This window comes from Mesocricetus auratus, unplaced genomic scaffold, assembly GCF_017639785.1.
Source record: "Mesocricetus auratus isolate SY011 unplaced genomic scaffold, BCM_Maur_2.0 Super-Scaffold_4256, whole genome shotgun sequence".
NCBI lineage: Eukaryota > Metazoa > Chordata > Mammalia > Rodentia > Cricetidae > Mesocricetus > Mesocricetus auratus.
Window position 1 is genome coordinate 114992179 of NW_024429182.1, and position 13898 is coordinate 115006076.

Sequence of the window (13898 nt, forward strand, 5' to 3'; positions counted from 1 at the left end):
AAACAGATAAGAGTTTAAATTCTCACTAGGTCTAAAGGAATTCTTTGGCTCAACAGTAGCTGTTGGGGAAAATCCACTTTTCATATACTTGAGAGGTCCCAGGCTCAGAGCTAACACCACTGTTTGGTGATTAGTTATAAACTATCAAATTGTTCCTTTGGTTTTGGGAAAGCACCAAATAGTTTGCAGGGCACTTCACATGAGCTCCCCACCCCCATGCTAGGCAAGTATCTCAAGAAATAGCAAAGCTAGGACTGCAGACCCAATCCAAAGCCCATGGCGGGAGAGGCCATAGGCCCTAGCTGGGAACTCATTACTGTTGTTTAGCTAAATTGACAGGGCAAAAAACTGCAGTCTAAATATCAGTGTTTACACTCATAGACAAACCCTGCTCTCGTTCTGAATCAGGGAAGCTTGTCTTTGCACTGGTTGCAGAGACTCACAGCTGCTCAGCGTGCTCAGACAATAGACATGACGGCTGCGTGCTGGGCCCTAAGCAGGGTGTTTATACAAGCCCCTCGCTGTCCATGCAACACTGCAGAAGAGGGAGCAGAAAGAGTGTGAGGGCCTGACGCTAAGGAGAAGGGCTGCAAAGGCTGTTTTCAGGGCATGGCACAGTCGTTGCAGACAGTCTCACAGTAGCTATGGCTGCTTGCACTGAGGCCCTAGCCTTCACTGACAGACGCTAGGCGACTGATGGATTCTGCGGTGTCGCTGCCTTCGGTGAACTGTGTGCCCGGCAGTGGCCCATTCAGCGCCAAAGGGTAGTTCCAAACCCATGGCCAAATAGAGGTGCCTGTTTGAAAACCAGTATGATGTCACAAAACAAGAAGGCATAACTGTGAGAAGGGGACCTGTGGGGCAGAGGGAAAGGAATTACAGGGGTGGGGAGCCAGTGGGAGAAGGTGTTGAGAAAGAGAAAGCAGGATGCACCAAATACATGTATGACGATGTCAAGGAACAAATTCAGTTTTTAATTGACTTCCTCCTAGAACTTCATCTTGGGTTACCAATTTGCTATTCAAGGCCAAGATTATTTCCAGCTGTGCACCTCAGTGGAATCTCCATGCAGCTTCTTTGGCTGTGATTAGTGAGTTTGGGCACAGTGCATACTATATCAGGGCTGGAAAATCCCACTGTCCATCGGTGTCATGTGAACTTTTCCTGGGGAAATGTAGCATCCGCTCACCCTGAATAGGACACCATCTACAGACCAAAGTAACGATTCCACCCAAGTCTAGTTGGATGAACCAATGAGCTTATTAGGCTTACTTATAAGTGACCCCCCAAACAGCCATATCAGTAGAAAGTTTTACCCAGCAAGGATAGCTGCAGAAACGGCATCTCCCCACATCCCCTCAGTCAACCTTCCACATTCTATATAGTCTAGGTCCTTCTGAAACCACATGCAGCTGGAGCAGAATTACATCTACCTAGCAGGGGCTTGAAGATAGGGTAGCTGGGATGCTAGATAAGTGTTTAGTGACCCTCCCCCACTCCTTCTAAGCAGGGAGGGCAGGCCAATCTTGAGAGTCATCTGTGAGTGGCCACAGCTGCCCTGATGATGGTGGTGATGGTGTTGCCCTTGGAGGAGAGTTGCTCTACAATGGGTTTTGCATAATGGAGACACCCTAGCTCTTCAGGCAGGGGGTGGAGTAGAAAGAAAGGGGTCACTCATCTGTCTACTCAATAGGAGCAATGGAAATTTCCTTAGGCATAATTGGCATTGGCTCTGTTACGTGAATGGGTCGCTAGGATTGATTTATCCAGTAATGGTAAGATGGCTGGAGCTCTTGCCTTCTGATTACACACTGGTGTGGGTCCAGGTGCTTCACCCAGAGGGACAGGACTGACAGCACCCCCCAGATGCATCATTGCTCTGTCTTGTGAGTGCCTGATGAGACAGGACATGGCGGCACCCACTCTAGGGACCCACATAGGTTCACAGACAGTAAAAAATGAGGCTACTCCCCCCTGCTGCTACCCACAATTGACATCAGACCTCCCTGGTGCTTATGCTTGCAAACAGTATTGGCCAGAACCTTCTCTCCCCGTTTTTTCCTCCTAGCATCCTCCAGGGTCAACAGTGAGTAGGCTGCAGCTGGCTCCAGGCAAAATTCCTCTCAGCTGAGGATCTCTCTGAAGAGACTGAGGAAAGATGCTGCCAGCACCAGTTCCTGGACACTCTTAGGCTATGCTTTTGGAGCAAGACTGCAGCATCATAGCAGGATGTATTAGTCAGGGATCTCTAGAGGAACAGAAGTGATAGAATGAATCTATAGATATATAGAGAAGGGATTTATTAGAATCGCTTACAGGCTGTGTGGTCTAGCTAGTCACCAACGATGGCTGTCTGTTTACCAACCAAAGGATCAAGAATGCAGTAATTGTTCATCCCATGAAGCGGGGTGTCTCGGGGGCCTCAGTATATGCTGGCATGCAGTAGGCTCTAATGTCACTGAAGAGATGGACTTGCTAGTGAGAGTGAGAACGAGCAGGTGTGACCCTGATTAAAGGTGGGTCTCCCCACATCAAATGAATTAATTAAGAAGAACATCCCTCATGAGTGTACCCCGCCACGTGGGTTTTAGTTAATTCCAGATGTAGTCAAATCGGTGGCCAAGAAGAGCCACCACATCGGATATAGCACCAGCGTTCCATTGTGGGTTGGGAGTAATAGAAACGAACAATTCCTTCTCCACCTTGTAAGTGATATAAACACCTATATTTGACATTGAGAGAGGGTTTGGACAACTGCTGAGGTCACTGTCCTGGTCCTGGCACTCACAGGAAATTGCCCCCCCCAGGCTCACCTCCTCACCGCTTGGTTCCTCTAGATGGCAGCCTCCATCCCTTCTGTGCCACACCGACCCCTCCCTACAGTAGCCCTCTGTGAGTCTGTGTCAGCACTGAGCCACAAGCCAGGTCGGGTTCCTCAGGCTGCCACTGTAAAACCCATGCAGCAGAGTGCCTGGGTCCCCGGGATAGGGGTATGCAGGGGTCTAAAGTAGCCTAAATTCAGCCTGTTAGGGTCCCTCTCAAGACAGTTCCTCTGAACTGCAGCACCCTCAGGTGAGAGCCCAGTGGGAAATGATGTCAATTCTATATCAGAAACATGCTGCCGTGAAAATTTCAGGTCGCACCCATCTACTCAGACTCTAAGCCTTCAAGACTGCGAAACGGGCCACTGCCGATCTTAGCGTCACCTGCACTGACTCTTTTGCCTTGACTCCTTAAGAAAAGTGACACCCTGCGCCTCCTCCCCCCCCACCCGCTTTGGAGCTGGTGCAGGGGGTGCTGGGATATTTCGTTTTTCTTTCTATGCTATTATCCATTCTGGGTTTTTGTTTGTTTGTTGGTTTAATTTTGCAAAATATCCATTTAATGGTTTTGAGTGCCAGGGTTGCTTTTATGATCACTAGAATTTCTGATTCCCATTGTCTCCCCCACTCTACTCTTAGCCTCCAGAAACAGCCATTCTCAACTACTTAAAAACATATAACAACTTATTTCCAGGGCCTGGAGAGATTGTTCGGTGGTTAAGAGCACTGCATACTCTTCCTGAGTACCCAAGTTTGGTTCCCAGCACCTAAACGGCAGCTCATATCTGTCTGTAATCCAGTTCCAGGGGGATCCAGCACCCTCTTCTGGCCTCTACAGATAGCAGGCACATACAAAGTTCACATACATGCATATAGGCAAAATATTCATACACATGAAAAATAAAGTAAATCTTTCTCAAAAACTAATAATTTCCTTTCCAAAAAAAAAAAAAAGCATTTGTGCGAGTCTGTGTGGGTGTGTGCTATGTGTGTGCAGGAACCTGAAGACACCTGCAGATGCCAGAAGAGGCTTTGGGTCCCCCTGGAACTTGAGTTACAGGTACTTATTAGCCACCCAACTAGGGTGCTGCCAACCAAACCCCAGTCCTCTCCAACAGCAGCAAATGCTCTTAACACTGAGCTATCACTCCAGCCCTCAATTCCTTTCATATTGTTATTAATGAACTATGTATATATTTGTAAACATTCTACACACATACACACAGTAGAAAGCAACTTCATATGAAGACAAAAAGCACATGTCTGTAATTATAGCATTCAGGAGACTGAGACAGAAGGATTTCACATTGAAGGCCAACCTAGGCTACTCAGTGAGACCCAGGAGAGGCCAGGGGTGGGGGCAACAGGGAGATCAAGCTATTAATATATTCATAACTTCAGATAATGATTACTTGTTTGTATTAGCAGCATTTGAAATTTTCTTCAGCAACTTTGAAATACATAGACCATTCAGTTTCTGTCTTTGTATGCCTGACTTAATTCACTAAGCAGAGTATTTTATAATTCCATCTATGCTGTCATGAATTGCAGAATTTCTTTCCTTTGAAAGGCTGAGTAGTATTCCACTGTGCATATATTACACATTCTCTTTAGTTACTTGTCTGTGATAGATACAGGTTGATACCATAACTCGTCTATTGTGAATAATACTGCAACCAACATGAGGTGTTGATATCCTTTTGACACTGACTTTGACCTTTTGGAAAAATACTCCCAAGTGGGATTGCTGGGTTATATAGCAATTTTATTTTTAGTGGTTATGAATCTCCAAACTTTTCCATGCCTGAATTACTTTTGATTTCTACAATGTACTAATGTTTTCTTTTCCATATTCTCACCAATATCTTCTAGGTCTCACCTTATGATAATAGTTGTTCTGGAAGGCTTAAGATACCTCACTCCTCGCTGCCAGACCTTCACTGTCATGGGTCGTAGGCACACTCCCTGGAAGGACCTGTCCGAGTCGATGCTGCCCTACACATCTGTGTCCATACGTGGCTGAAGCTGACATCTGATGGCATGAAGGAACAGATTTGCTCACTGGCCAAGAAAGGCCTGACTCCCTCCTAAACAGGTGTGATCCTAGGAACTTACATGGTGGCACAGATCCATTTTTGTGACAGGTAAGTCCAAAAGCCTTGCCCTATCTCCCTGAGGATCTCTACAATTTGATTAAGAAAGTGGCTGCTGCCTGCAAGCATTCTGAGAGGAAGAGGAAGAGAAAGCCTAAAGATGCTAACTTCTGTTTGATTCTGAGAGCAGAATTCACCTGTTGGTTCCTTGATATAAGACTAAATGGGTCCTGCCCAACTGGAAATGTGGGTGGTCTACAGCCTCTGCTCTAGTGGCATAAATTCTCTCATGTATGTGAGCAACAAATATTAAACCAAGTGTGGCTGGTATCACATATCTATAATCCCAGCATTCAAGAAGGTAAAACATGAGAATTAGGGTAAATTTTGGGACAGCCTAGGCTACAAAGTAATATTCTATCTCAAAAAGTATTATTATTTAAATTAGATAAGGTTAAATTAGAAGGCCCTTTGCAAAAACAAAAAAAATGGCCTTAAAAAGTTAAAGGAGACAACATATAATAAAGTTATGGCCACCACGAATCTTTGGGTAGCAAATGCAATTGGTTAGACTGCAGGAAAGTATCAGCAACCCACAAAAGACACAGAAGTGGGAGGAGGTGGCATTTCATTTTTCTCAGCATGTGACATGTCAGCAAGCAGGACATGAGCAGGCCCATGTAGGCTCTCATTTTATAATCAATAAGGTTGAGTTCAACATCCTCAGTGAACATTGTCCTTTCAAGTAACTGATACAACATTTATAAAAATCGACCTTTTATAAGGCCCCAAATAAAAACTGTATAAATTCAAAAAAGGCATGAGAAAACCACACCCAGTGTGTTTCAGAGTACAGGTGGTGAGTATGTAAAGAGATGTAGTAGTGATGGAAATTGGGATCCCAAACATCCCCACATGCTACTGATGGGGTGTGAAATGTACCCCACTTAGCAGTATAGTCTGGCGGTTTCTTAATCAGTCAGGCAAACTGTGTATCCAAATCTTTCACTCCAAGGCACTTGTTGAGGAGAGAAGAAAGTTTTTGTCCATATTGTCTAAGTGCAAATATACACGCAGTTTTGTCCAGGATAGCTAAACCCTGGCTCTCACCTGCTAGGACTTGACTAGGGCCTATCTCCTTGGACTTGTGCAGGAATCCCCAGATCACATGTTAATAGTATTAAGAGTGTAGAAATTAAATCCAGCTGTGGAGTTTAGCATTGGGGAGTGTAGAAAGTGATCAGGCTTGGATAAGACATTAGGGTAGAACCCAAAGACTAAAGCTTGGTGGCATTATGAGACGAGGACTTGGCTTCTACCAGTAACCTCAGCACCAAAGAGGCAGAGACAGAAGGATCACAGCAAGTCCAAGGCTGTCTAGACTAAAGAGTAAATTTGAGGCTAGTTTTGGCTACAGGGTGAAACCCCATCTAGGAAGGAAAGAAGGAAAGGAGGAGGGAAGGAGGGAGGGAGGGAGGGAGGGAGGGAGGGAGGGAGGTACAGAGACTAGATGCAGCCATGGATATGTATTTTCTCTATGCCACATCCTGTTTCAGGGTTCTGCCAACAAGAAAGCCATTGTTAAAACTGAGCCAATGTCAGCACCATGATATTGCTAAATAAACCACAAGCTAAATAAACCAATTTTACCTTATAAAGTAACCCTGCCTTGGGTATTTCATTATGGTAATGAAAAATTGATGTATATGCCGCCCTAATTCCCTTTAGCAGATGAGTGGATAAACAAGATGTTGTATATTTATGAAATGGAATGCTACTGAGAAATTAAAAATTAACTGTGTAATATGAATCTTAAAAAGAAATCAGACCAAAGAGTACATTTTGTATGGTTCCTCCATTTGTACTAAATGCACCATTTATTGATTGTGACAGAAAGCAGATCCATGGTTGTCAAGGAGATAATTATTATACAGAAATGTGAGGAAATTTGGAGACTTTGGATATATCCATATGTCCTCTTGGTTGTATTGATACTTCCACGATAATATAATTTGTTGAAATGTAGTAAATTACATGCCTTGAGTCCATATAGTTTATTGACTGTTAAGCCTCAGTTGTTCCAAACCCAGCCCAGTGAAAACTACATGGGACTTACATGAAGAAGCTCTCAAAAGCTTATTTTTTTTACTTTTTAAAAACACATAAAATAAATATAGTCAGATAAAAAGACAGTTTACTGTCAGGGGCATCTGGCCATTAGCCAGATATGGCTGCCTCATGTACTCATAGAAAAGACGTGACTCAACCCTCATAGAGAGTACGTGACTTTGGACCACCCTGCTACCTCTGCTAAATTCAGAAAGAGGCCTGCAGCTTGATTAGCAGTCAAAGATTAGCTCAACAGAAAGCCCCCAAGTCTGCCAGAAGTTAGGCTTGCACAATAGGGAAGACTAAGATAGATAAAGTAAGGACCTACGGTCAGGTTATCTCGCAACAGAGGAGGCTCTACCCCGACCTTTTGCCCTGCGAATTAGGTTTCCAGGCAGCACAGAGGGCTACCTCTCCCACTGACCTTTTGCCCTGACAGCTTCCTTGAAGCTGCCCCTCCTCACTTCCTCCTCCAAGCCCCTTAAATATACCTTGGAAAAAAATAAAGTTCTGTCGCCTTGATTAGACACTTGTCTTGGCGTCCTTTTTTCTCATATCTCCTGCCTCCCATCTTTCTCCTAGGTGTTCTGCAGATCCACGGTGAATGTCCTGTGGGTCAGGGCAGTTTACCACTAATAGGGACACAGTATTTCAAAAACTGGGTGAAATAAAAATACCATGAAATATTCAGGAAGTGACAGTGCAGGCCTTTAATCCTAACTCTTGGGAGGCAGAGCCAAGAAGATCTCTGAGTTCAAGGTCAGCCTTGAGCAAGTTCCAGGACAGCCAGGGCTACACAAAGAAACCCTGTCTCAAAATTTTATACATTGTGTGTGTGTGTGTGTGTGTGTGTGTGTGTGTGTGTGTGTGTGTTTGAGAGAGAGAGAGATTATTGACTTACCTTTTTATATGAGGTTGAAAGGTGATTCCAAAATTCCTGTAGAACAATGAAACACAAGAAAACATTTAGGATGTCCAGAAACAGAAGAGCAGCATCTGTACAGGAACAAATAGTGAAGGAGTCAAGCACACAGGTAAACCCAAGAGTAGACAGAATCTGGCATAGGGTAAAGAGATGGTAGACCAGAAGGAAGAACCAATTGGATCAGTAAGACTGTCCAACAGGCTGACTGTGGGTTACTTGGCTTTATCAGCAGAATTAGTTTATTGGACACTGCAGCGGCAAGGGGACATTTCCAAGTACCAAGTGTCAAGTTGGTGCTGCTGTTTGCTGACAAAAGGTTTTAATCCCTCCCAAACTATTGATAGGCTAGGCTGTTATCTCTCACTCCATCAAGACAATCCTAAAGTAATAAAATATTTTCACATAAAAATTCAACCATCAAAGGACTACAGCAAAGCATGAATGAACATTTTCATATTTATGGAGTGGAAAAAATAAATTAAGAATGAAAATTTTAAATGCATAATGGGAAAGACTGGTCAATTTCAAAATTTATAACTTTGGTTGGAGCCAGCAAGATGGGTTAGCAAGTATGGCAGCTCACTGCCAAGACTGATGACCTGAAACCCACACGGTAGAAGGAGAGAGATGACTCCTGCAAATTGTCCTCTGACCTCTGCATGTGGTGTGGCACATGCTCCCTAACACACACACACACACACACAATAGATGATAGATAGATATTAAAATGTCAAGTATATATAAGCTAAAAAATGTATGCAAATATACATAAGCAAGAAAAGACTAATTTCCTCAGTTTGTTAAAATTCCTTACATATCACTAAGATAAAGCTAAGTAAATGAGTAAGTCAAAGACTAACACTCACCAAACCTGTGAAGAAGCAGCCAAATCTTATTAGGATAAATGTGAATTGAAGCATGGTTTCAATGACTGACAACAAATGTAAGGATTCCTTTCCTCTGACAGCTATTATGGATCAGAAATTCAGAAGTTGCTAAACTGGGCAGGTCTGGGCTGGGGCCCATCAAGAGAGGCTGCAGTTCTTTTACAGGGACTACCGTCATTGAAAAGGCCACGTCTCATAGGTCAGCTCCCTGTATTGGTTGTAAAACTGTACATGAAGCATGTGTCACAAAACGTTTTGCACCAATGAAGTATTTCTGAATGTGCAACAACCAAGAATTCATTCAAAATCAAATGTGCCATGAGTCCAAGGTATGACTGACGGCACTGGCCAACCTTACATAGTGCTTCACGCCACCCTGGTTCCGAGCTTAGGGCATGTGCTCTCCGTATTTCACTAGTGTCACACCCTGCAAAGCCCTAATTCATTTAACATGAAAATTCCCTGTGTGTCCTGCAGCTATAAACAATAGCTCATACTGACCGTATGGAGTTGATAACCTTCATTCTGTAGAAGAAATTGAGACACAGAGACATTAATAAACATTTAAAGTCACTCAGTAATAAAAGGGAGAAGTAATAAAAGAGATCTGCCTGCCTCTGCCTCCCAATTGCTGGGGCTAAAGGCGTGTGTCACCACCACCCAGCTTAAATTTTCATGTTTTTCAAACCACCAAAGTGAAATGGTTTTACTTGTTTATTGTCTCGGGAGATCTCTTTCCTACTGGATAGATTCTCTTTTCCATCAAATTACCTAAACTTAAGATTAGGTCCAGTCAGTTGGATCTCGTTGGGAAGGGGACATTGATTTGGGGGAGGTGGATTGGGGTCAGGTGGGGAGGGGATGGAGGGGGGAGAATACTGGAAGCGATGACTGGAAAAGGGGAGCATTTGGGCGTGAGGTAGAAACCTAGTACAAGGGAAATACCCAGAAATCTACAAGAATGACCCCCCCAAAAAGACTCCTAGCAAAAGGGGATGTGTAGCCTGAACTGGCCATCTCCTGTGACCAGGCAAGACTTGCAGTGGAGGGACTGGACACACAACCTCTGACCCCCAGTCTGTCCCACCTACCAGATGAACTTGGCTTGGTGCCTAGCCCAATTGTCATCAGAGAGGCTTCACCCAGCAACTGATGAGAACAGATGCAGAAAACCCGCAGCCAAACATTAGGCAGAGCTCAGGGAATCCCGTGGAAGAGCAGGAGGAAGGATTGTAGGAGCCAGAGGGGTCAAGGACATCACAAGGGAACCCATAGAATCAACTAACCTCTGCTCATAGGAGCTCACAGAAACTGAACCAACAACCAGGGCGGGAAAGTTTGAATGTAACTGCCCCCCATAACTCCATAATCTCGTAGGGAGTGGCACTATTAGGGGCTGTGGCTTTGTGGGAGTGGGTGTGGCCTTGTTGGAGGAAGTGTGTCACTGTGGGGGTGGGCTTTGAGGTTTCAGATATGCAGGATACAGCCCAGTGTGTCAGTTGATTTCTTGTTACCTGCAAGATGTAGCAGTTTCAGCTCTAGCACCACGTCTACCTGCACCATGCCATGCTCCCTGCCATGACGATAATTGACTGAACCTCTGAAACCGGAAGTGAGCCCCCTCAAATAAATGTTTTCTTTACAAGAGTTGCCGTGGTCATGGTGTCTCTTCACAACAATAAAAACCCTAACTAAGACACAGAAAACCTGCATGGGACTGACCTAGGCACTCTGCATATATATCACAGTTGTATAGCCTGGTCTTCTTGTGGAACTCCTAACAGTGGGAGCAGCGGCTGTCTCTGACTCTTTTGCTGGCTTTTGGGACCGTATTCCTCATAATACAAGGGGAGGTGCTTAGTCTTACTGCAGATTGATATGCCATGGGATGGCTGCTCCTTTCGGAGCAGAAATGAAGCAGTAAATGGGGGGACGATGACCGCAGGGATATAGGGAGAGTGACTGGGAGGAGAGGAGGGAGGGGAAACTGCAGCAGATGTAAAATAAACAAACCAATAATTATGAAAAGATTAAGTGCAGTCTATCCAATGTGTCCTTTGAGAATGTGATTGGAAGCTCCTCTCGGTCTCACCTCATGGTTGGGGCACCGAGTCACCACAGGAAGCAGCAGGATGGATCTGCATCACTACTTCCGGGTGATGCCCGTCTCCCAGGCAGGAAGACGGCTAGGAGAACCGGGTCTTCCATGCTGCAAGCCTGTCTTACGTCGTTGCATGTTGACATGATGTGGATAATGACTGCAACCAGCCCTGTTGGTGAATGGCACTGTGCCATTAGGAGACTCAGCCACACCATGAGACTGATTCCCAGTGGTGACATCATGTCACTTTCCCGAGATGTTTTCTGTCTCGACATTGCCCACTGCGGTGGTCAGGGCAAGATTTACCCTCCCTTTGTCATCTGTTCTTCATAGCAACCTATGAGCCTTTGGGTATATGTAGGTTCTCTCATCCATGCCTTAGCTGCTATCAAGTAGGGCAAACTGTCCTGGCTCACACATGTTCCTCTCACAGTAGAGGGAAAAGTCAGCGTGTCGAGAGGCTGAGCAAGCACATAACCAGAGACAGGAATGCCAGCAGCCTCTCCGTATGGTCTCTCCCAAATGCTAGAGGTGATTCTTTTCTCAGGCTTCCTGACTTGTCTTTGATAGTAAGAGGTGGAAAGACAGACTGCATGGCCCAGACAGTGCCTTCCTTCCTCCCAGACTGTTGTGGGTGGGAAACCCTGTGCCCCAAACTATACATGCTTTTCCCCACTCTGCTCCCTGGGATGCAAGTTCTTGAACTGTTTCAAAAGTAAAGGATACTGTGAGTGACTTCATTTTGAATGAGTGCCACATTGTTTCTCTTGAAGACTCCCTTTTCTTTGATTTTTCCCCCCTTTGATTAGCTTCTGTGCGCATATTAAAGGCTCTGAGTATTCCCAAAGATGTCTCATCTGTGCTCTAATTTATCATTCCCAAAACTAATTTGACTATGAACTTCATTTATATACTGTCCTGGTCACAAGCCCCAGCAACAGGAATCTTTGCCCTAGACCCCACATGTAACAAATACTCCTAGGACCTAGAGAAAGGCAGCTGTCAATGACTTTCCCAGCGTTTGCATCTGCAAACCCAAAGGTGACTGGTTGAAAGCATAATGGAAGTGTGTGGGTGACTCTTCTGAGAGTGTGGGCGATCCCAGCTGGCTAGAAGTCTGGAGGAGAGCCAAGTGGGCGGAGCACTTAGGTAAGACAAAATAAAAATGCATGTACCAAATCCCTTCTCAACTAGCTGGAAGCAATCCATCTTTATATAACTAAGTACCTTTTCCTGGTAGAGAGAAACTTCCTTTTTCTCTTCCTTCTTTGTATTCTGAGTAGGCAAGTTATTCGCCAATAGGTGTGCCCAGAGTTCCTCAACAGTTTAAATTATGTCCTAAAAACTATGTGATATGAGACATCAATACTCTGCACCTGTAACTAGATGGACATTTTGTGCCGAAGAGGCAAATGCTTTCTTTTTCATAAAAATCATGTCTAACCCTATAGGTGCAGTAATGGCACAGTTACCTAGGCAGTAACCAGTGTTTCTCTAGTTGGACTTCAGGCCCTCAGAACAAGACGGATACTGTGTGTGGTACTGGAAACCTAGCTAACCAATCAGTGCTAGTGAAGTCATAGTTATTGAAGGAGACTCTACAACCACTAATTTATTAAACCAGCAGAATCCCTATATAACAATCTGTAAACATTTGTCCTGATACTCACAGATAAGTATAGTCCTCATCCCTCATCAAGGAAATGTCTCTTTGCAATAGATATACATACACATACCCCCCCAAACACACATATAATTAAAAATAAATTGCTTTAAAAAAAGGATTTAGATGTGAGTTCGAGACCAGCCTGAACTACCAAGTGAGTTCCAGGACAGCCTCCAAAGCCACAGAGAAACCCTGTCTCGAAAAACCAAAAAAAAAAAAAAAAAAAAGCATTTAGAAATGTTGTGTGGAGGCCGGCTTCCTGGCCTGTGTTCCAGTGCCTGCAGATCACCTGGGAACTGCACAGAGCTTCCAATCCCGACGGGAGCCAAGCACCCCAGACTCCAGGTCTTCTCTCCCACCAACAAGACCAGGAAACCAGAGGAACCAGGGAGACCAGGGGAGTAGCTGTTCCGGATCAAGTACAACAGGACCCAGCAAAGGGTCCAGGGGACCAGGTAGGAGGCTAAGCACCCCAGATTCTTGTTCTTCTTCTCCACCCACGGGACCAAAACGAGGACAAGGAATAGAAGAACCACCAGATTATTGGACTTGCTAGCACCCACCAAAAGGGAACTCTGGTCCCCAGACCAGTAAGGGGCTCTTTCTGCACCCACCAGAAGAAGAGATGGGAAAGAGACAATACAAAAACACACTCAGCAACAGAAAAACAAATATGACACCACCAGATTCTAGAGACTCCACACCAGCAAGACTCCAACATTCCAAAGCGAATGAAGCAGAAGAGAAGGACCTTAAAACCACTTTCATGAAAATGATAGAGGCCCTAAAAGAGGATATAGGAAAATCCCTCAAAGAAATGGAAGAAAAAACAAACCAAAAAATGCAAGAAATGGAAGAAAAAACAAACCAAAAAATGCAAGAAATGGAAGAAGAAACATACCAAAAAAGGCAGGAAATGGAAGAAGAAACAAAGCAAAAAATGCAAGAAATGGTAGAAAAAACAAAGCAAAAAATGAAAGAAATGGAAGAAGAAACAAACCAAAAAAGGCAGGAAATGGAAGAAGAAACAAACCAAAAAATTCAAGAAATGGAACAAAAAGCAAACCAAAAAAACACAATCTGAAGGAAGGCAGAAAATAGAAAAGCTGGGCAAACAGTCAGGTACTACCGATACAAGCATTACCAACAGAATAGAAGAGATGGAAGAGATAATCTCAAGTGTTGAAGATACACTAGGAGAAATGGATTCATCAACCAAAGAAAACCTTAAGTCCAACAAATCCTTAACACAAAACATCCAGAAAATATGGGACACCATGAAAAGACCAAACCTA

General features: G+C 44.3%; 1 pseudogene; it reads left to right on the top strand.

Annotated features, from left to right (window-relative positions):
* Positions 1-4767: 4767 nt before the first annotated feature.
* LOC110342367 lies at positions 4768-5196 on the top strand (annotated as a pseudogene).
* The last annotated feature ends 8702 nt before the right edge of the window (positions 5197-13898 follow it).